Source organism: Bidens hawaiensis, unplaced genomic scaffold (assembly GCF_021521415.1).
Source record: "Bidens hawaiensis isolate Kalapana, Puna unplaced genomic scaffold, B.hawaiensis_p1.1 tig00026906_1, whole genome shotgun sequence".
NCBI classification, from domain to species: Eukaryota; Viridiplantae; Streptophyta; class Magnoliopsida; order Asterales; family Asteraceae; genus Bidens; species Bidens hawaiensis.
Genome location: NW_027494344.1, coordinates 212,014 through 234,870, shown reverse-complemented (window position 1 = coordinate 234,870; position 22,857 = coordinate 212,014). Strand labels below are relative to the sequence as shown.

General features: G+C 42.3%; 1 long non-coding RNA gene across 1 annotated transcript; it reads left to right on the top strand.

Annotated features, from left to right (window-relative positions):
* Positions 1-1,274: 1,274 nt before the first annotated feature.
* Positions 1,275-22,293, top strand: LOC143574412 (uncharacterized). Its single transcript, XR_013142585.1, has 3 exons — positions 1,275-1,478; positions 3,236-3,414; positions 22,271-22,293. It is a non-coding gene; the product is annotated as an uncharacterized LOC143574412 (long non-coding RNA).
* Positions 22,294-22,857: the final 564 nt, after the last annotated feature.

Below are 22,857 nucleotides of genomic sequence, written 5' to 3'. Positions count from 1 at the left end.
TATGCCCTCACGCCACCTTGTGGCCGGTTCTAAATTTTGGACGTTTTGCCGAATGAGGTAGTGCACGAGCCGGAGGAAAAATGAGGATGGGTCGAACCAATGAATCAGATCATAAATTCGGTCTTGGAGACTGCCATACAATATTTTATGACCATAAGAAAGAATCGGATCAATAAATATGACCTCACGCCACCCCGTGGCCCGTTCGAAATTTTGGTCGTATTGCCAAAGGAGGTAGTACAAGATCCGGAGGAAAAACAGAGGATGTGTCGAACCACTGAATCGGATCATAAATTCGGTCATGGAGACTGCCATACAATATTTTATAACCATAAGAATGAATCGAATCAATAAATATGACCTCACGCCACCCCGTGGCCCGTTCGAAATTTTGGTCGTATTGCTAAAGAGAGTAGTACAAGAGCCAGAGGAAAAGCTAATGATGGGTCGAACCACTGAATCGGATCATAAATTCGGTCTAGGAGACTACCATACAATATTATATGACCATAAGAAAGAATCGGATTATTAATTATGCCCTCGCGCCAGCTCGTGGCCCGTTCGAAATTTTGGTCGTATTGCCAAAGGGGGTGGTATACGAGCCGGCGGAAAAACTGAGAATGGGTCGAACCACTTAATCGGATCATAAATTCGGTCTAGGAGACTACCATATAATATTTTATGACCATAAGAAAGAATCGGATCAATAATTATGCACTCACGCCACCTCGTGGCCGGTTCGAAATTTTGGTCGTATTGCCAAATGGGGTAGTACACGAGCCGGAGGAAAAATGAGGATGGGTCGAACCACTTAATCAGATCATAAATTCGGTCTAGGAGACTACCATAAAATAGTTTATGACCATAAGAAATAATCGGATCAATAATTATGCCCTCGCGTCACCCCTTGGCCCGTTCAAAATTTTGGTCGTATTGCCCAAGAGGGTAATACACGAGCCGGAGTAAAAACCGATGATGGGTCAAAAAACTCAATCGGATCATAAATTCGTTCTAGGAGACTGTTATACAATATTTTATGACCATAAGAAAGAATCGGATCAATAAATATGTCCACACGCCACTACGTGGCCCGTTCGAAATTTTGGTCGTATTGCCAAAGGGGGGTAGTACACGAGTCGGAGGAAAAACTGAGGATGGGTCGAACCACTGAATCGGTTCATAAATTCTGTCTAGGAGACTACCATACATTAGTTTATGACCATAAGAAAGAATCGGATCAATAATTATGCCCTCACGTCACCCCTAGGCCCGTTCGAAATTTTGGTCGTATTGCTAAATGAGGTAGTACACGAGCCGGAGGAAAAACTGAGGATGGTTCGAAACACTGAATCGGATCATAAATTCGGTCTTGGTGATTGCCATACAATATTTTATGACCATAAGAAAGATTCAGATCAATAAATATGACCTCACGCCACCCCGTGGCCCGTTCGAAATTTTGGTCGTATTGCCAAAAGGTACATGATCCGGAGAAAAACTGAGGATGGGTCGAACCACTGAATCGGATCATAAATTCGGTCTAGGAGACTACCATAAAATATTTTATGACCATAAGAAAGAATCGTATTAATAATTAAGCCCTCACGCCACCTCGTAGCCCGTTCGAAATTTTGATCGTATTGCCAAAGGGGGTAATACACGAGCCGTAGGAAAAACTGAGGATGGGTCGAAACACTGAATCGGATCATAAATAAGGTCTAGGAGACTGTCATACAATATTTTATGATCATAAGAAAGAGTCGGATCAATAAATATGTCCTCACGCCACTACGTGGCCCGTTCGAAATTTTGGTCGTATTGCCAAAGGAGGTAGTACACGAGCCGAAGGAAAAACTGAGGATGGGTCGAACCACTGAATCGGTTCATAAATTCTGTTTAGGAGACTACCATACAATATTTTATGACCATAAGAAAGAATTGGATCAATAATTATGCCCTCACGTCACCCCTTGGCCCGTTAGAAATTTTGGTCGTATTGCCAAAGGGGGTAGTACACGAGCCGGGGGAAAAACTAAGGATGGGTCGAAACACTGAATCGGATCATAAATTCGGTCTTGGAGACTGTCATACAATATTTTATGACCATAAGAAAGAATCAGATCAATAAATATAACCTCACGCCACTCCGTGGCCCGTTCGAAATTTTGGTCGTATTGCAAAAGGGGGTAGTACACGAGCCGGAGAAAAACTGAGAATGGGTCAAAACAAAAATTCGGTTATGGAGACTGCCATACAATATTTTATGACCATAAGAAAGAATCGGATCAATAATTATGCCCTCACGCCACCTCGTGGCCCGTTCGAAATTTTGGTCGTATTGCCAAAGGGGGTAGTACACGAGCCGGATGAAAAACTGGGGATGGGACGAACCACTTAATCGGATCATAAATTCGGTCTAGGAGATTTCCATACAATATTTTATGACCATAAGAAAAAATCGGATCATTAATTATGCCCTCACGCTACCTCGTGGCCCGTTCGAAATTTTGGTTGTATGGCCAAAGGGGGTAGTACAAGAGCCGGCGGAAAAACTGAGAATGGTTCAAACCACTTAATCGGATTATAAATTCGGTCTAGGAGACTACCATACAATATTTTACGACCATAAGAAAGAATCGGATCAATAATTATGCCCTCACGCCACCTCTTGGCCGGTTCGAAATTTTGGTCGTATTGCCAAATGGGGTAGTACACGAGCCGGAGGAAAAATGAGGATGGGTCGAATCACTTAATCAGATCATAAATTCGGTCTAGGAGACTACCATAAAATAGTTTATGACCATAAGAAATAATCGGATCAATAATTATGCCCTCACGTCACCCCTTGGCCCGTTCAAAATTTTGGTCGTATTGCCAAAGAGGGTAGTACACGAACCAGAGTAAAAACCGAGGATGGGTCAAAAAACTGAATCGGATCATAAATTCGTTCTAGGAGACTCTCATACAATATTTTATGACCATAAGAAAGAATCGGATCAATAAATATGTCCTCACGCCACTACGTGGCCCGTTTGAAATTTTGGTCGTATTGCCAAAGGGGTAGTACACGAGCCGGAGGAAAAACTGAGGATGGGTCGAACCACTGAATCGGTTCATAAATTCTGTCTAGGAGACTACCATACATTAGTTTATGACCATAAGAAAGAATTGGATCAATAATTATGCCCTCACGTCACCCCTTGGCCCGTTCGAAATTTTGGTCGTATTGCCAAAGGAGGTAGTACACGAGCCGGATGAAAAACTGAGGATGGGTCGAAACACTGAATCGGATCATAAATTCGGTCTTGGAGACTACCATACAATATTTTATGACCGTAAGAAAGATTCGGATCAATAAATATGACCTCACGCCACCCCGTGGCCCGTTCGAAATTTTGGTCGTATTGCCAAAAGGTACATGAGCCGGAGAAAAACTGATGATGGGTCGAACCACTGAATCGGATCATAAATTAGGTCTAGGGGACTACCATACAATATTTTATGACCATAAGAAAGAATCGTATTAATAATTATGCACTCACGCCACCTCGTAGCCCGTTCGAAATTTTGGTCGTATTGCCAAAAGGGGTAGTACACGAGCCGTAGGAAAACCTGAGGATGGGTCGAAACACTGAATCGGATCATAAATTCGGTCTTAGAGACTGCCATACAATATTTTCTGACCATAAGAAAGAATCGGATCAATAAATATGACCTCACGCCACCCCGTGGCCCGTTCGAAATTTTGGTCGTATTGCCAAAAGGTACATGATCCGGAGAAAAACTGAGGATGGGTCGAACCACTGAATCGGATCATAAATTCGGTCTAGGAGACTACCATACAATATTTTATGACCATAAGAAAGAATCGTATTAATAATTAAGCCCTCACGCCACCTCGTAGCCCGTTCGAAATTTTGATCGTATTGCCAAAGGGGGTAATACACGAGCCGTAGGAAAAACTGAGGATGGGTCGAAACACTGAATCGGATCATAAATAAGGTCTAGGAGACTGTCATACAATATTTTATGACCATAAGAAAGAGTCGGATCAATAAATATGTCCTCACGCCACTACGTGGCCTGTTCGAAATTTTGGTCGTATTGCCAAAGGGGGTAGTACACGAGCCGGAGGAAAAACAGAGGATGGGTCGAACCACTGAATCGGCTCATAAATTCTGTTTAGGAGACTACCATACAATAGTTTATGACCATAAGAAAGAATTGGATCAATAATTATGCCCTCACGTCACCCCTTTGGCCCGTTCGTAATTTTGGTCGTATTGCCAAAAGGGGTAGTACACGAGCCGGAGGAAAAACTGAGGATGGGTCGAACCACTGAATCGGATCATAAATTCAGTCTAGGAGACTACCATACAATACTTTATGACTATAAGAAACAATCGAATCAATAATTATGCCCTCATGCCACCCCGTGGCTCGTTCGAAATTTTGGTCGTATTGCCAAAAGATACACGAGCCGGAGGAAAAACTGAGGATGGGTCGAACCACTGAATCGGATCATAAATTAGGTCTAGGCGACTACCATACAATATTTTATGACCATAAGAAAGAATCGTATTAATAATTATGCACTCACGCCACCTCGTAGCCCGTTCGAAATTTTGGTCGTATTGCCAAAAGGGATAGTACACGAGCCGTAGGAAAAACTAAGGATGGGTCGAAACACTGAATCGGATCATAAATTCGGTCTTGGAGACTGCCATACAATATTTATGACCATAAGAAAGATTCGGATCAATAAATATGACCTCACCCCACCACTGGCCCATTCGAAATTTTGGTCGTATTGCCAAAAGGTACATGAGCCGGAGAAAAACTGAGGATGGGTCGAACCACTGAATCGGATCATAAATTCGGTCTAGGAGACTACCATACAATATTTTATGACCATAAGAAAGAATCGTATTACTAATTATGCCCTCACGCCACCTCGTAGCCCGTTCGAAATTTTGATCGTATTGCCAAAGGGGGTAGTACACGAGCCATAGGAAAAACTGAGGATGGGTCAAAACACTGAATCGGATCATAAATAAGGTCTAGGAGACTGTCATACAATATTTTATGACCATAAGAAAGAGTCGGATCAATAAATATGTCCTCACGCCACTACGTGGCCTGTTCGAAATTTTGGTCGTATTGCCAAAAGGGGTAGTACACGAGCCGGAGGAAAAACTGAGGATGGGTCGAACCACTGAATCGGTTCATAAATTCTGTTTAGGAGACTACCATACAATATTTTATGACCATAAGAAAGAATTGGATCAATAATTATGCCCTCACGTCACCCCTTTGGCCCGTTCGAAATTTTGGTCGTATTGCCAAAAGGGATAGTACACGAGCCGGAGGAAAAACTGAGGATGGGTCGAACCACTGAATCGGATCATAAATTCTGTCTAGGAGACTACCATATAATACTTTATGACTATAAGAAACAATCGAATCAATAATTATGCCCTCATGCCACCCCGTGGCTCGTTCGAAATTTTGGTCGTATTGCCAAAAGGTACACGAGCCGGAGGAAAAACTGAGGATGGGTCGAACCACTGAATCGGATCATAAATTAGGTCTATGAGACTACCATACAATATTTTATGACCATAAGAAAGAATCGTATTAATAATTATGCACTCACGCCACCTCGTAGCCCGTTCGAAATTTTGGTCGTATTGCCAAAAGGGATAGTACACGAGCCGTAGGAAAAACTGAGGATGGGTCGAAACACTGAATCGGATCATAAATTCGGTCTTGGAGACTGCCATACAATATTTTCTGACCATAAGAAAGAATCGGATCAATAAATATGACCTCACGCCACCCCGTGGCTCGGTCGAAATTTTGGTCGTATTGCCAAAAGGTACATGAGCCGGAGAAAAACTGAGGATGGGTCGAACCACTGAATCGGATCATAAATTCGGTCTAGGAGACTACCATACAATATTTTATGACCATAAGAAAGAATCGTATTAATAATTATGCCCTCACACCACCTCGTAGCCCGTTCGAAATTTTGGTCGTATTGCCAAAGGGGGTAGTACACGAGACGTATGAAAAACTGAGGATGGGTCGAAACACTGAATCGGATCATAAATAAGGTCTAGGAGACTGTCATACAATATTTTATGACCATAAGAAAGAGTCGGATCAATAAATATGTCCTCACGCCACTACGTGGCCTGTTCGAAATTTTGGTCGTATTGCCAAAGGGGGTAGTACACGAGCCGGAGGAAAAACAGAGGATGGGTCGAACCACTGAATCGGCTCATAAATTCTGTTTAGGAGACTACCATACAATAGTTTATGACCATAAGAAAGAATTGGATCAATAATTATGCCCTCACGTCACCCCTTTGGCCCGTTCGAAATTTTGGTCGTATTGCCAAAAGGTACATGAGCCGGAGAAAAACTGATGATGGGTCGAACCACTGAATCGGATCATAAATTAGGTCTAGGGGACTACCATACAATATTTTATGACCATAAGAAAGAATCGTATTAATAATTATGCACTCACGCCACCTCGTAGCCCGTTCGAAATTTTGGTCGTATTGCCAAAAGGGGTAGTACACGAGCCGTAGGAAAAACTGAGGATGGGTCGAAACACTGAATCGGATCATAAATTCGGTCTTAGAGACTGCCATACAATATTTTCTGACCATAAGAAAGAATCGGATCAATAAATATGACCTCACGCCACCCCGTGGCCCGTTCGAAATTTTGGTCGTATTGCCAAAAGGTACATGATCCGGAGAAAAACTGAGGATGGGTCGAACCACTGAATCGGATCATAAATTCGGTCTAGGAGACTACCATACAATATTTTATGACCATAAGAAAGAATCGTATTAATAATTAAGCCCTCACGCCACCTCGTAGCCCGTTCGAAATTTTGATCGTATTGCCAAAGGGGGTAATACACGAGCCGTAGGAAAAACTGAGGATGGGTCGAAACACTGAATCGGATCATAAATAAGGTCTAGGAGACTGTCATACAATATTTTATGACCATAAGAAAGAGTCGGATCAATAAATATGTCCTCACGCCACTACGTGGCCTGTTCGAAATTTTGGTCGTATTGCCAAAGGGGGTAGTACACGAGCCGGAGGAAAAACAGAGGATGGGTCGAACCACTGAATCGGCTCATAAATTCTGTTTAGGAGACTACCATACAATAGTTTATGACCATAAGAAAGAATTGGATCAATAATTATGCCCTCACGTCACCCCTTTGGCCCGTTCGTAATTTTGGTCGTATTGCCAAAAGGGGTAGTACACGAGCCGGAGGAAAAACTGAGGATGGGTCGAACCACTGAATCGGATCATAAATTCAGTCTAGGAGACTACCATACAATACTTTATGACTATAAGAAACAATCGAATCAATAATTATGCCCTCATGCCACCCCGTGGCTCGTTCGAAATTTTGGTCGTATTGCCAAAAGGTACACGAGCCGGAGGAAAAACTGAGGATGGGTCGAACCACTGAATCGGATCATAAATTAGGTCTATGAGACTACCATACAATATTTTATGACCATAAGAAAGAATCGTATTAATAATTATGCACTCACGCCACCTCGTAGCCCGTTCGAAATTTTGGTCGTATTGCCAAAAGGGATAGTACACGAGCCGTAGGAAAAACTGAGGATGGGTCGAAACACTGAATCGGATCATAAATTCGGTCTTGGAGACTGCCATACAATATTTTCTGACCATAAGAAAGAATCGGATCAATAAATATGACCTCACGCCACCCCGTGGCTCGGTCGAAATTTTGGTCGTATTGCCAAAAGGTACATGAGCCGGAGAAAAACTGAGGATGGGTCGAACCACTGAATCGGATCATAAATTCGGTCTAGGAGACTACCATACAATATTTTATGACCATAAGAAAGAATCGTATTAATAATTATGCCCTCACACCACCTCGTAGCCCGTTCGAAATTTTGGTCGTATTGCCAAAGGGGGTAGTACACGAGCCGTATGAAAAACTGAGGATGGGTCGAAACACTGAATCGGATCATAAATAAGGTCTAGGAGACTGTCATACAATATTTTATGACTATAAGAAAGAGTCGGATCAATAAATATGTCCTCACGCCACTACGTGGCCTGTTCGAAATTTTGGTCGTATTGCCAAAGGGGGTAGTACACGAGCCGGAGGAAAAACAGAGGATGGGTCGAACCACTGAATCGGCTCATAAATTCTGTTTAGGAGACTACCATACAATAGTTTATGACCATTAGAAAGAATTGGATCAATAATTATGCCCTCACGTCACCCCTTTGGCCCGTTCGAAATTTTGGTCGTATTGCCAAAAGGTACATGAGCCGGAGAAAAACTGATGATGGGTCGAACCACTGAATCGGATCATAAATTAGGTCTAGGGGACTACCATACAATATTTTATGACCATAAGAAAGAATCGTATTAATAATTATGCACTCACGCCACCTCGTAGCCCGTTCGAAATTTTGGTCGTATTGCCAAAAGGGGTAGTACACGAGCCGTAGGAAAAACTGAGGATGGGTCGAAACACTGAATCGGATCATAAATTCGGTCTTAGAGACTGCCATACAATATTTTCTGACCATAAGAAAGAATCGGATCAATAAATATGACCTCACGCCACCCCGTGGCCCGTTCGAAATTTTGGTCGTATTGCCAAAAGGTACATGATCCGGAGAAAAACTGAGGATGGGTCGAACCACTGAATCGGATCATAAATTCGGTCTAGGAGACTACCATACAATATTTTATGACCATAAGAAAGAATCGTATTAATAATTATGCCCTCACACCACCTCGTAGCCCGTTCGAAATTTTGGTCGTATTGCCAAAGGGGGTAGTACACGAGCCGTATGAAAAACTGAGGATGGGTCGAAACACTGAATCGGATCATAAATAAGGTCTAGGAGACTGTCATACAATATTTTATGACCATAAGAAAGAGTCGGATCAATAAATATGTCCTCACGCCACTACGTGGCCTGTTCGAAATTTTGGTCGTATTGCCAAAGGGGGTAGTACACGAGCCGGAGGAAAAACAGAGGATGGGTCGAACCACTGAATCGGCTCATAAATTCTGTTTAGGAGACTACCATACAATAGTTTATGACCATAAGAAAGAATTGGATCAATAATTATGCCCTCACGTCACCCCTTTGGCCCGTTCGAAATTTTGGTCGTATTGCCAAAAGGTACATGAGCCGGAGAAAAACTGATGATGGGTCGAACCACTGAATCGGATCATAAATTAGGTCTAGGGGACTACCATACAATATTTTATGACCATAAGAAAGAATCGTATTAATAATTATGCACTCACGCCACCTCGTAGCCCGTTCGAAATTTTGGTCGTATTGCCAAAAGGGGTAGTACACGAGCCGTAGGAAAAACTGAGGATGGGTCGAAACACTGAATCGGATCATAAATTCGGTCTTAGAGACTGCCATACAATATTTTCTGACCATAAGAAAGAATCGGATCAATAAATATGACCTCACGCCACCCCGTGGCCCGTTCGAAATTTTGGTCGTATTGCCAAAAGGTACATGATCCGGAGAAAAACTGAGGATGGGTCGAACCACTGAATCGGATCATAAATTAGGTCTATGAGACTACCATACAATATTTTATGACCATAAGAAAGAATCGTATTAATAATTATGCACTCACGCCACCTCGTAGCCCGTTCGAAATTTTGGTCGTATTGCCAAAAGGGATAGTACACGAGCCGTAGGAAAAACTGAGGATGGGTCGAAACACTGAATCGGATCATAAATTCGGTCTTGGAGACTGCCATACAATATTTTCTGACCATAAGAAAGAATCGGATCAATAAATATGACCTCACGCCACCCCGTGGCTCGGTCGAAATTTTGGTCGTATTGCCAAAAGGTACATGAGCCGGAGAAAAACTGAGGATGGGTCGAACCACTGAATCGGAACATAAATTCGGTCTAGGAGACTACCATACAATATTTTATGACCATAAGAATCGTATTAATAATTATGCCCTCACACCACCTCGTAGCCCGTTCGAAATTTTGGTCGTATTGCCAAAGGGGGTAGTACACGAGCCATATGAAAAACTGAGGATGGGTCGAAACACTGAATCGGATCATAAATAAGGTCTAGGAGACTGTCATACAATATTTTATGACCATAAGAAAGAGTCGGATCAATAAATATGTCCTCACGCCACTACGTGGCCTGTTCGAAATTTTGGTCGTATTTCCAAATAGGGTAGTACACGAGCCGGAGGAAAAACTGAGGATGGGTCGAACCACTGAATCGGTTCATAAATTCTATTTAGGAGACTACCATACAATAGTTTATGACCATAAGAAAGAATTGGATCAATAATTATGCCCTCACGTCACCCCTTGGCCCGTTCGAAATTTTGGTCGTATTGCCAAAAGGGGTAGTACACGAGGCGGAGGAAAAACTGAGGATGGGTCGAACCAATGAACCGGATCATAAATTCGGTCTAGGAGACTACCATACAATACTTTACGACTATAAGAAACAATCGAATCAATAATTATGCCCTCACGCCACCCCGTGGCTCGATCGAAATTTTGGTCGTATTGCCAAAAGGTACACGAGCCGGAGGAAAAACAAAGGATGGGTCGAACCACTGAATCGGATCATAAATTAGGTCTAGGAGACTACCATACAATATTTTATGACCATAAGATTGAATCGTATTAATAATTATGCCCTCACGCCACCTCGTAACCCGTTCGAAATTTTGGTCGTATTGCCAAATGGGGTAGTACACGAGCCGTAGGAAAAACTGAGGATGGTCGAAACACTGAATCGGATCATAAATTCGGTCTAAGAGACTGCCATACAATATTTTATGACCATAAGAATAAGTCGGATCAATAATTATGCTCTCACGCCACCTCGTGGACCGTTCGAAATTTTGGTCGTATTGCCAAAGGGGGTTGTACTCGAGCCGGAGGAAAAACTGAGGATATGTCGAAACACTGAATCAGATAATAAATTCGGTCTAGGAGACTGCCAAACAATACTTTATGACCATAAGAAAGAATCGGATTAATAATTATGCCCTCACGTCACCCCGTGGCCTGTTCGAAATTTTGGTCGTATTGCCAAAGGGTACACGAGCCGGAGGAAAAATTGAGGATGGGTCGAACCACTGAATCGGATCATAAATTCGTTTTAGGAGACTACCATACAATATTTTATGAGCATAAGAAAGAATCGGATCAATAATTATGCCCTCACGCCACCTCGTGGCACGTTCGAAATTTTTGTCGTATTGCCAAATGTGGTAGTACACGAGCCGAAGGAAAAACTGAGAATGGGTCGAACCACTGAATCGGATCATAAATTCGGTCTAGGAGACTACCATGCAATATTTTATGACCATAAGAAAGAATCAGATCAATAATTATGCTCTCACGCCACCCCGTGGCCCTTTCGAAATTTTTGTCGTATTGCCAAATAGGGTAGTACACGAGCCGGAGGAAAAACTGAGGATGGGTTGAAACACGGAATCGATTCATAAATTCGGTTTAAGAGACTACCATACAATATTTTATAACCATAAGAAAGAATCGGATCAATAATTATGCTTTCACGCCACCTCGTGGACCGTTTGAAATTTTTGTCGTATTGCCTAATGGGTAAGTACACGAGCCGGAGGAAAAACTGAGTATGCGTTGAAACACTGAATCGGATCATAAATTCGGTCTAAGAGACTACCATGAAATATTTTATAACCATAAGAAAGAATCAGATCAATAATTATGCCCTCACGCCACCTCGTGGATCGTTCGAAATTTTTGTCGTATTGCCAAATGGGGTAGTACACGAGCTAGAAGAAAAACTGAGGATGGGTTGAAACATTGAATCGGATCATAAATTCGGTCTAAGAGACTGCCATACAATATTTTATGACCATAAGAATGAGTCGGATCAATAATTATGCTCTCACGCCACCTCGTGGACCGTTCGAAATTTTGGTCGTATTGCCAAAAGGGGCAGTACACGAGCCGGAGGAAAAAACTGAGGATGGGTCTAACCACTGAATCGGACCGTAAGTTCGGACTAAGAGACTACCATACAATATTTTATAACCTTAAGAAAGAATCGGATCAATAAGTATGACCTCATGCCACCCCGTGGCCCGTTTGAAATTTTTGTTCGTATTGCTAATAGGGGAAGTAAACGAGCCATAAGAAAAACTGAGGATGGGTCTAAACACTGAATAGGATCATAAATTCGGTTTAGTAGACTACCATACAATATATTATGACTATAAGAAAGAATCGAATCAATAATTATGACCTCACGCCACCTCGTGGCCGTTTGAAATTTTGGTCGTCTTGCCAAACGGGGTAGTACACGAGCCGTAGGAAAAACTAAGGATGGGTTGAAACACTGAATCGGATCATAAATTCGGTCTTGGAGACTGCCATACAATATTTTATGACCATAAGAAAGGATCGGATCAATAATTATGTCCTCACGCCACCTCGTGGCCCGTTCGATATTTTGGTCGTATTGCCAAAGGGTGTATTACACGATGTAACATCCTAAAATTTATAATGTTGAATAAAGGAAGTTATGTTTAGTGATTTCACGTAATTAATTAATATCGGGTAAGGAGCGGATCATGGACTTGGAATAATTGAGATGGGTTAAATGAGAATGGGCCTTAGGTCCATGGGATTTAAGGGATATAAATACCCCCTAAACCCAAAAATATCTTTCATTCTATCACTTTTCTAACACACTCCAAAAACACACACACACCACACAACTTCGCCGCCGGCCGAGGGAAGAACCGGGTAGATCCGAGAGAGAGAGAGCGATTAGTTGTGATAACAAGTAAACGAGATCCAAACAAGCTCAAAAAGGTTTGATTTTTGATCTTTGAAGTTTAAAGATCCGAGCTTTATAGCGTATATACGACCGGAAACGGTTGGGGAACGTAGGGGGTGATGTCGAACCATAGCAAGGGTGTTAAAATCGCTCGAAATGTTGGTCAGAAACTAAAACAGCGGCTGATCTGGGCAACTTCGCCTGCATCTGGGCAACTTCGCCTTCAAAGCGATAACTTCGCCTTCAAAGCGATAACTTCGCTTGAGGCCAAGTTCGCCTAACAGGTAACTTCGCCTAAAGCCAAGTTCGCCTGATGACAACTTCGCCTAAAGCTAAGTTCGCCTGATGACAACTTCGCCTAAAGCTAAGTTCGCCTGATGACAACTTCGCCTAAAGCTAAGTTCGCCTGATGACAACTTCGCCTAAAGCTAAGTTCGCCTAAGGTTTAACTTCGCCTAAGGTCAAGTTCGATTAGAAAATAAATTAAAAATCTTATGAAAAATGTGTTAAGACAGTTAATGGAAATAAAATTTTTCCAAGCTGACCTGGCAGCTCGACCCCAGCCAGGGGCTCTGCCCCTTAGACCCTGCTAGGGGCTGCCGCCTTTAGACCCCGCTGCCAGGGGCGCTGCCCCCGGACCCCCGTTCGTTGTGGGTCATATAAAGATAGAAATACATTATGAGAAGTGATAGTTAATTGATACGTATACTTGTCATACAGTCAGCCGTGCACAACTGAAGAAAGGGATTACGATTAACGGTGAACGTAACCGTGTTCAGGTGAGTTTCTAGCCCCATTTATGTGTTATGTTTTCGGGGCTGTGTGCATACTTGATATGTTTGTTAATACGCTTATCCTAAGAGGTAAGTGTATGCCTTATGTGAATGATATGATATGTATGAATGATTGCTTGATGGTACGTGAACGATCTTCGGATATTGCACGTACTGTCAGGTTGTAACGCTATGTGTAAGGTAAGTATGATATGTATGCTTATGTGTATGAACGTGATAAAGTTAATAAAAGAAGGAAATGACGGTTGCATGGTTGTATGGTTACGAAAAGGGTACCGAGCCCTAATAATACTCGAGGTATGATGTATGGTTGTATGGTAACGAAGAGGGAGTCGAACCCTACTAATATTCGAGAACTAGGGAACCGAACCCTACTAATATTCGAGGAAAGAGGGAAACCGAGCCCTAATAATACTCGTGGAAAGAGGGAAACCGAGCCCTAATAATACTCGTGGAAAGAGGGTACCGAGCCCAAATAATACTCGAGGAAGGAGGGTACCGAGCCCTGATAATACTCGAGGAAGGAGGGTACCGAGCCCTGATAATACTCGAGGAAGGAGGGTACCGAGCCCTAATAATACTCGAGGTAGGAGGGTACCGAGCCCTAATAATACTCGAGGAATGTAGGGCGTAATGCTCTTTATAACGTAAGATATGAAGGTAAGTTAATACAAAAGAAAGAATGAAAGTATGAAAGTATGAAAGTATGAATGAAAGAATATAAGTTTATGTGTATTGTATAGTGTATGATTAACTAGAACTCACTCAGCGTAGCTGACTTTTAGTATGCACGCAGGTGAGTAGGATGAGGCAGCTCGCTTGAGGAGACACGTGGCATTGAACAAGTGCCTGGCATCTGAAGACTTATGATGTTTTAATTTTAATGCGTTAATGTTGAAAGACAAAGGATGTTTTGAGACAAGTTATGAATTATGTAATGTTTTATGAAAGTTTTATATTCCGCGTAAATGTTTTAATTAACTCTGATGTTTAGAACTGTGTTTATGAATAAATCCAACACGAAAGTTGGGCTACCGGTAACGGGGCCTTACACACGAGCAGGAGGAAAAACTGAGGATGGGTCGAACTACTGAATCAGATCATAAATTCGGTTTATGAGACTACCATACAATATTTTATAAGCATAATAAAGAATCGAATCAATAATTATGCCCTCACGCCACCTCGTGGCCCGTTCGAAATTTTGGTCGTATTGCCAAAGTGGGTGGTACACGAGCCGGAGGAAAAACTGAGGATGGGTCGAACCACTAAATCGGATCATATATTCTGTTTAGGAGAGTACCATACAATATTTTATAAGCATAAGAAAGAATCGGATCAATAATTATGCCCTCACGCCACCTCGTGGCACGTTCGAAATTTTGGTCGTATTGCCAAATGGGGTAGTACACGAGCCGGAGGAAAAACTGAGGATGGGTCAAAACACTGAATAGGGTCATAAATTCGGTCTAGTAGACTGCTATACAATATCTTATGACCATAAGAACAAATCGGATCAATAAATATAACCTCACGCCACCCCGTGGCCCGTTCGAAATTTTGGTCGTATTGTCAAAGGGGGTAGTACTCGAGCCGGAGGAAAACTGAGAATGGGTCGAACCACTTAATCAGATAATTATTTCGGTCTAAGAGACTACCATACAATATATTATGACTATAAGAAAGAATCGGATCAATAATTATGACCCCACGCCACCCCGTGGCCCGTTCGAAATTTGGATAGTACTGCCAAAGGGGGTAGTACACGAGCCGGAGGAAAAACTGAGGATAGGTCGAACCACTGAATCGGATCATAAATTCGGCCTAAGAGACTACCAAACAATATTTTATGACCATAAGAAATAATGGGATCACTAATTATGCCCTCACGCCACCTCGTCGCCCGTTTGAAATTTTGGTCGTATTGCCAAAGGGGGTAGTACACGAGCCGGAGGAAAAACTGAGGATGGGTCGAACCACTGAATCGGATCATAAATTCGGTCTAGGAGACTACCATACAATATTTTATAACCATAAGAAAGAATCGGATCAATAATTATTCCCTCACGCCACCTCGTCGCCTGTTTGAAATTTTGGTCGTATTGACAAAGAAGGTAGTACACGAGCCGGAGGAAAAACTAAGGTTGGGTAAACCACTGAATCGGATCTTAAATTCGGTCTAGGAGACTATCATGCAATTTTATGACCATAAGAAATATTGGGATCAATAATTATGCCCTCACGTCACCCCGTGGTCCGTTCGAAATTTTGGTCGTATTGCCAAAGTGGGTAGTACACGAGCCGTAGGAAAAACTGAGGATTGGTCGAACCACTGAATCGGGTCGTAAATTCGGTCTTGGAGACTGTCATACAATATTATATGAGCATAAGAAAGAATCGGATCATTAATTATGCCCTCACGTCACCCCTTGACCCGTTCGAAATTTTGGTCGTATTGCCAAATGGGGTAGTACACGAGCCGGAGGAAAAACTGAGAATGGGTCGAACCACTGAATCGGATAATAAATTCAGTTTAGCAGACTACCATGCAATATTTTATGACCATAAGAAAGAATCGGATCAATTATTATGCCCTCACGCCACCCCGTGACTCGTTTGAAATTTTGGTCGTATTGCCAAATGGTGTAGTACACGAGCCGGAGGAAAAACTGAGAATTGGTCGAATCACTTAATCGTATCATAAATTAGGCTAGGAGACTACCATGCAATATTTTATGACCATAAGAACGAATCAGATCAATAATTATGCCTTCACGCCACCACGTGGCTCGTTCGAAATTTTTTGTCGTATTACCAAGAGGTACACGAGCCGGAGGAAAAACTGAGGATGGTTCGAACCACTGAATCGGATCATAAATTCGGTCAAGGAGACTACTATACAATATTTTATGAGTATAAGAAAAAATCGGATCAATAATTATGCCGTCACGCCACCTTGTGGCCCGTTCGAAATTTTGGTCGTGTTGTCAAAGGAGTAGTACACGAGCCGGAGGAAAAATGGAGAATGGGTCGAACCACTTAATCGGATCATAAATTCGGTCTAGGAGACTACCATGCAATGTTTTATGACCATAAGAAAGAATCGGATAAATAATTATGCCCTCACGCCACCCCGTGGCCCATTTGAAATTTTTGTCGTATTGCCAAAAGGGGTAGTACACGAGCCGGAGGAAAAACTGAGTATGGGTTGAAACACTGAATCGGATCATAAATTCGGTCTTGGAGACTACCATACAATATTTTATGACCATAAGAAAGAATCGGATCAATAATTATGCCCTAACGCCACCCCGTGGCCCGTTCGAAATTTTTATCGTATTGCCAAAGGGTACACGAGCTGGAGAAAAAACTGAGTATGGGTTGAAACACTGAATCGGATCATAAATTCGGTCTAGGAGACTACCATGCAATATTTTATGACCATAAAAAAGAATCGGATCAATAATTATGCCCTCACGCCAACCCGTGGCCCGTTCGAAATTTTTGTCGTTTTGCCAAATGGGGTAGTGCACGAGCCGGAGGAAAAACTGAGGATGGGTCGAAACACTAAATCGGGTCATAAATTCGGTCTTGGAGACTGCCATACAATATCTTATGACCATAAGAAATAATCAGATCAATAAATATGACCTCACGCCACCCCGTGGCCCGTTCGAAATTTTTGTCGTATTGCCACAGGGGGCAGTACACGAGCCTGAGAAAAAACTGAGGATGGGTCTACACACTGAGTCGGATCATAAATTCAGTCTCAGAGACTTGCATACAATATTTTATGACCATAAACAAGAATCGGATAAATAAGTATGCCCCTACGTCACCCCTTGGCCCGTTCGAAATATTGGTCGTATTGCCTAAAGGGGTAGTACACGAGCCGGAGGAAAAACTGAGGATGGATCGAACCAATAAATCGGATCATAAATTCGGTTTAGGAGACCACCATACAATACTTTATGACCATAAGAAAGAATCGGATCAATAATTATGCCCTAACGCCACCACGTGGCTCGTTCGAAATCTTTTGTCGTATTGCCAAAAGGTACACGAGCCGGAGGAAAAACTGAGGATGGGTTGAACCACTGAATCGGATCATAAATTCGGTCTAGGAGACTACCATACAATATTTTATGAGCATAAGAAAGAATCGGATCATAATTATGCCCTCACGCCACCTCGTGGCCCGTTCGAAATTTTGGTCGTGTTGCCAAAGGGGGTAGTACACGAGCGAGAGGAAAAACTGAGAATGGTTTGAACCACTGAATCGGATCATAAATTCGGTCTAGGAGACTAACATACAATATTTTATTACCATAAGAAAGAATCGGATCAATAATTAAGCCCTCACGTCACCCCTTGATCCGTTCGAAATTTTAGTCGTATTGCCTAATGGGGTGTTACACGAGCCGGAGGAAAAACTGAGAATGGGTCGAACCACTGAATCGGATCATAAATTCAGTCTAGGAGACTACCATACAATATTTTATGAGGATAAGAGAGAATCGGATCATAATTATGCCTCACGCCACCTCGTGTCCCATTCGAAATTTGGGGCGTGTTGCCAAAGGGGGTAGTACACGAGCCGGAGGAAAAACTGAGAATGGGTCAAACCACTGAATCGGATCAAAAATTCGGTCTAGGAGACTACCAAGCAGTATTTTATGACCATAAGAAAGAATCGGATCAATAATTATGCCCTCACGCCACCACGTGGCCCGTTCGAAATTTTTGTCGTATTGCCAAGTGGGGTAGTACACGAGCCGGAGGAAAAACTGAGGACGGGTTGAAACACTAAAATCGGATCATAAACTCGGTCTTGGAGACTACCATACAATATTTTATGACCATAAAAAAGTATCAAATCAATAAATATAACCACACGCCACCCGTGGCCCGTTCGAAATTTTTGTCGGGTTGCCAAAGGGGGCAGTACACGAGCCGGATAAAAAAACTGAATATGAGTCGAACCACTTAATCGGATCATAAGTTCGGACTAGGAGAATGCCATACAATATTTTATGAGCATAAGAAAGAATCGGATTAATAATTATGCCCTCACGTCACCCCTTGACCCGTTCGAAATTTTTGTTGTATTGCAAAATGGGGTAGTACACGAGCCGGAGGAAAAACTGAGAATGGGTCGAACCACTAAATCGGATCATAAATTCAGTCTATGAGACTACCATGCAATATTTTATGACCATAAGAAAGAATCGGATCAATAATTATGCCCTCACGACACCCCGTGGCACATTCAAAATTTTTGTCGTATTGCCAAAGGGTACACGAGCTAGAGAAAAAACTGAGGATGGGTCGAACCATTGAATCGGATCATAAATTCGGTCTAGCATACTACTATACAATATTTTATGAGCATACGAAAGAATCGGATCAATAATTATGCCCTCACGCCACCTCGTGGCCCGTTCAAAATTTTGGTCGTATTGCCAAATGGGGTAGTACACGAGTCGGCGGAAAAACTGAGGATGGGTCGAACCACTGAATCGGATCATAAATTCGGTCTAGGAGACTACCATACAATATTTTATGAGCATAAGAAAGAATCGGATCAATAATTATACCCTCACGCCACCCCGTGGCACATTCAAAATTTTTGTCGTGTTGCCAAAGGGGGTAGTACACGAGCCGGAGGAAAAACTGAGAATGGGTCGAACCACTGAATCGGATCATAAATTCGGTCTAGGAGACTACCAAGCAGTATTTTATGACCATAAGAAAGAATCGGATCAATAATTATGCCCTCACGCCACCCCGTGGCCCGTTCGAAATTTTTGTCGTATTGCCAAGTGTGGTAGTACACGAGCCGGAGGAAAAACTGAGGACGGGTCGAACCACTAAATCGGATCATAAATTCAGTCTATGAGACTACCATGCAATATTTTATGACCATAAGAAAGAATCGGATCAATAATTATGCCCTCACGACACCCCGTGGCACATTCAAAATTTTTGTCGTATTGCCAATGGGTACACGAGCTGGAGAAAAAACTGAGGATGGGTCGAACCATTGAATCGGATCATAAATTCGGTCTAGCATACTACTATACAATATTTTATGAGCATACGAAAGAATCGGATCAATAATTATGCCCTCACGCCACCTCGTGGCCCGTTCGAAATTTTGGTCGTATTGCCAAATGGGGTAGTACACGAGTCGGCGGAAAAACTGAGGATGGGTCGAACCACTGAATCGGATCATAAATTCGGTCTAGGAGACTACCATACAATATTTTATGAGCATAAGAAAGAATCGGATCAATAATTATACCCTCACGCCACCCCGTGGCACATTCAAAATTTTTGTCGTGTTGCCAAAGGGGGTAGTACACGAGCCGGAGGAAAAACTGAGAATGGGTCGAACCACTGAATCGGATCATAAATTCGGTCTAGGAGACTACCAAGCAGTATTTTATGACCATAAGAAAGAATCGGATCAATAATTATGCCCTCACGCCACCCCGTGGCCCGTTCGAAATTTTTGTCGTATTGCCAAGTGTGGTAGTACACGAGCCGGAGGAAAAACTGAGGACGGGTTGAAACACTAAAATCGGATCATAAACTCGGTCTTGGAGACTACCATACAATATTTTATGACCATAAAAAAGAATCAAATCAATAAATATGACCACACGCCACCCGTGGCCCGTTCGAAACTTTTGTCGGGTTGCCAAAGGGGGCAGTACACGAGCCGGATAAAAAAACTGAAAATGAGTCGAACCACTTAATCGGATCATAAGTTCGGACTAGGAGAATGCCATACAATATTTTATGAGCATAATAAAGAATCGGATTAATAATTATGCCCTCACGTCACCCCTTGACCCGTTCGAAATTTTTGTCGTATTGCAAAATGGGGTAGTACACGAGCCGGAGGAAAAACTGAGAATGGGTCGAACCACTAAATCGGATCATAAATTCAGTCTATGAGACTTCCATGCAATATTTTATGAGCATAAGAAAGAATCGGATCAATAATTATGCCCTCACGACACCCCGTGGCACATTCAAAATTTTTGTCGTATTGCCAAAGGGTACACGAGCCGGAGAAAAAACTGAGGATGGGTCGAACCATTGAATCGGATCATAAATTCGGTCTAGCATACTACTATACAATATTTTATGAGCATACGAAAGAATCGGATCAATAATTATGCCCTCACGCCACCTCGTGGCCCGTTCGAAATTTTGGTCGTATTGCCAAATGGGGTAGTACACGAGTCGGCGGAAAAACTGAGGATGGGTCGAACCACTGAATCGGATCATAAATTCGGTCTAGGAGAATACCATGCAATATTTTATGAACATAAGAAAGAATCGGATCAATAATTATACCCTCACGCCACCCCGTGGCACATTCAAAATTTTTGTCGTATTGCCAAAGGGTACACGAGCGGGAGAAAAAACTGAGGATGGGTCGAACCATTGAATCGGATCAAAAATTCGGTCTAGCATACTACTATACAATATTTTATGAGCATACGAAAGAATCGGATCAATAATTATGCCATCACGCCACCTCGTGGCCCGTTCGAAATTTTGGTCGTATTGCCAAATGGGGTCGTACACGAGTCGCAGGAAAAATTGAGAATTGGTCGAACCACAAAATCGGATCATAAATTCGGTCTAGGAGACTACCATGCAATATTTTATGACCATAAGAATGAATCGGATCAATAATTATGCCCTCACGCCAACCCGTGGCCCGTTCGAAATTTTGGTCGTATTGCTAAAAGAGGTAGTACACGAGCCGGAAGAAAAACTGAGGATGGGTCTAAACACTGAATCGGATCATAAATTCGATTTAGTATACTATCATACATATATTATGACTATAATAAAGAATCGGATCAAGAATTATGACCTCACGCCACCTCGTGGCCCGTTCGAAATTTTGGTAGTATTGTTAAAGGGGGTAGTAAAAGAGTCGGAGGAAAAACTGAGGATGGGTTGAAACATTGAATCGGATCATAAATTCGGTCTGGAAGACTACCCTACAATATTTTATGACCATAAGAAAGAATCGGATCAATAATTATGCCCTCACGCTACCTCGTGGCCCGTTCGAAATTTTGGTCGTATTGCCAAAAGGGGTAGTACACGAGCCGGCGGAAAAACTGAGGATGGGTCGAACCACTTATTCGGATCATAAATTCGGTCTAGGAGACTACCATACAAATAATTTTTGTCGTATTGCCAAATGGGGTAGTACACGAGCCGGAGGAAAAACTGAGTATGGGTTGAAACACTGAATCGGATCATAAATTCGGTCTTGTATACTACCATACAATATTTTATGACCATAAGAAAGAATCAAACCAATAAATATGACCTCACGCCACCCCGTGGCCCGTTCGAAATTTTTTTCGTATTGCCAAAGGGGGCAGTACACGAGACGGAGGAAAAAACTGAGAATGGGTCGAACCACTAAATTGGATCATAAGTTCGGACTAGGAGACTGCCATACAATAATTTATAACCATAAGAAAGTATCGGATCAATAATTATGCCCTCACGTCACCCCTTGACCGGTTCGAAATTTTGGTCGTGTTGCAAAAGGGGTATTACGCGAGCCGGAGGAAAAAATATGGATGGGTGGAAACAATGAATCGGATCATAAATTCGGTCTAAGAGACTGCCATACAATATTTTATGACAATAAGAAAGAATCGGATTAATAAATATGACCTCACGCCACCCCGTGGCCCGTTCGAAATTTTGGTCGTATTGCCAAAATGGGTAGTAAACGAGCCGGAGGAAAAACTGAGGATGGGTCGAACCACTGAATCGGATCATAAATTCGTTTAGAAGACTACCATACAATATTTTATGAGCATAAGAAAGAATCAGATCTATAATTATGCCCTCACGCCACCTCGTGGCTCGTTCAAAATTTTGGTCGTATTGCCAAAGAGGGTAGTACACGATCCGGAGGAAAAACTGATGATGGGTCGAACCATTGAATCGAATCATAAATTCAGTTTAAAAGATTATCATACAATATTTTATGAGCATAAAAAAGAATTGGATCAATAATTATGCCCTCACGCCATCTCGTGGCTCGTTCGAAATTTTGGTCGTATTGTCAAAGGGGGTCGTACACGAGCCGGAGGAAAAACTGAGAACGGGTCGAACCACTGAATCGG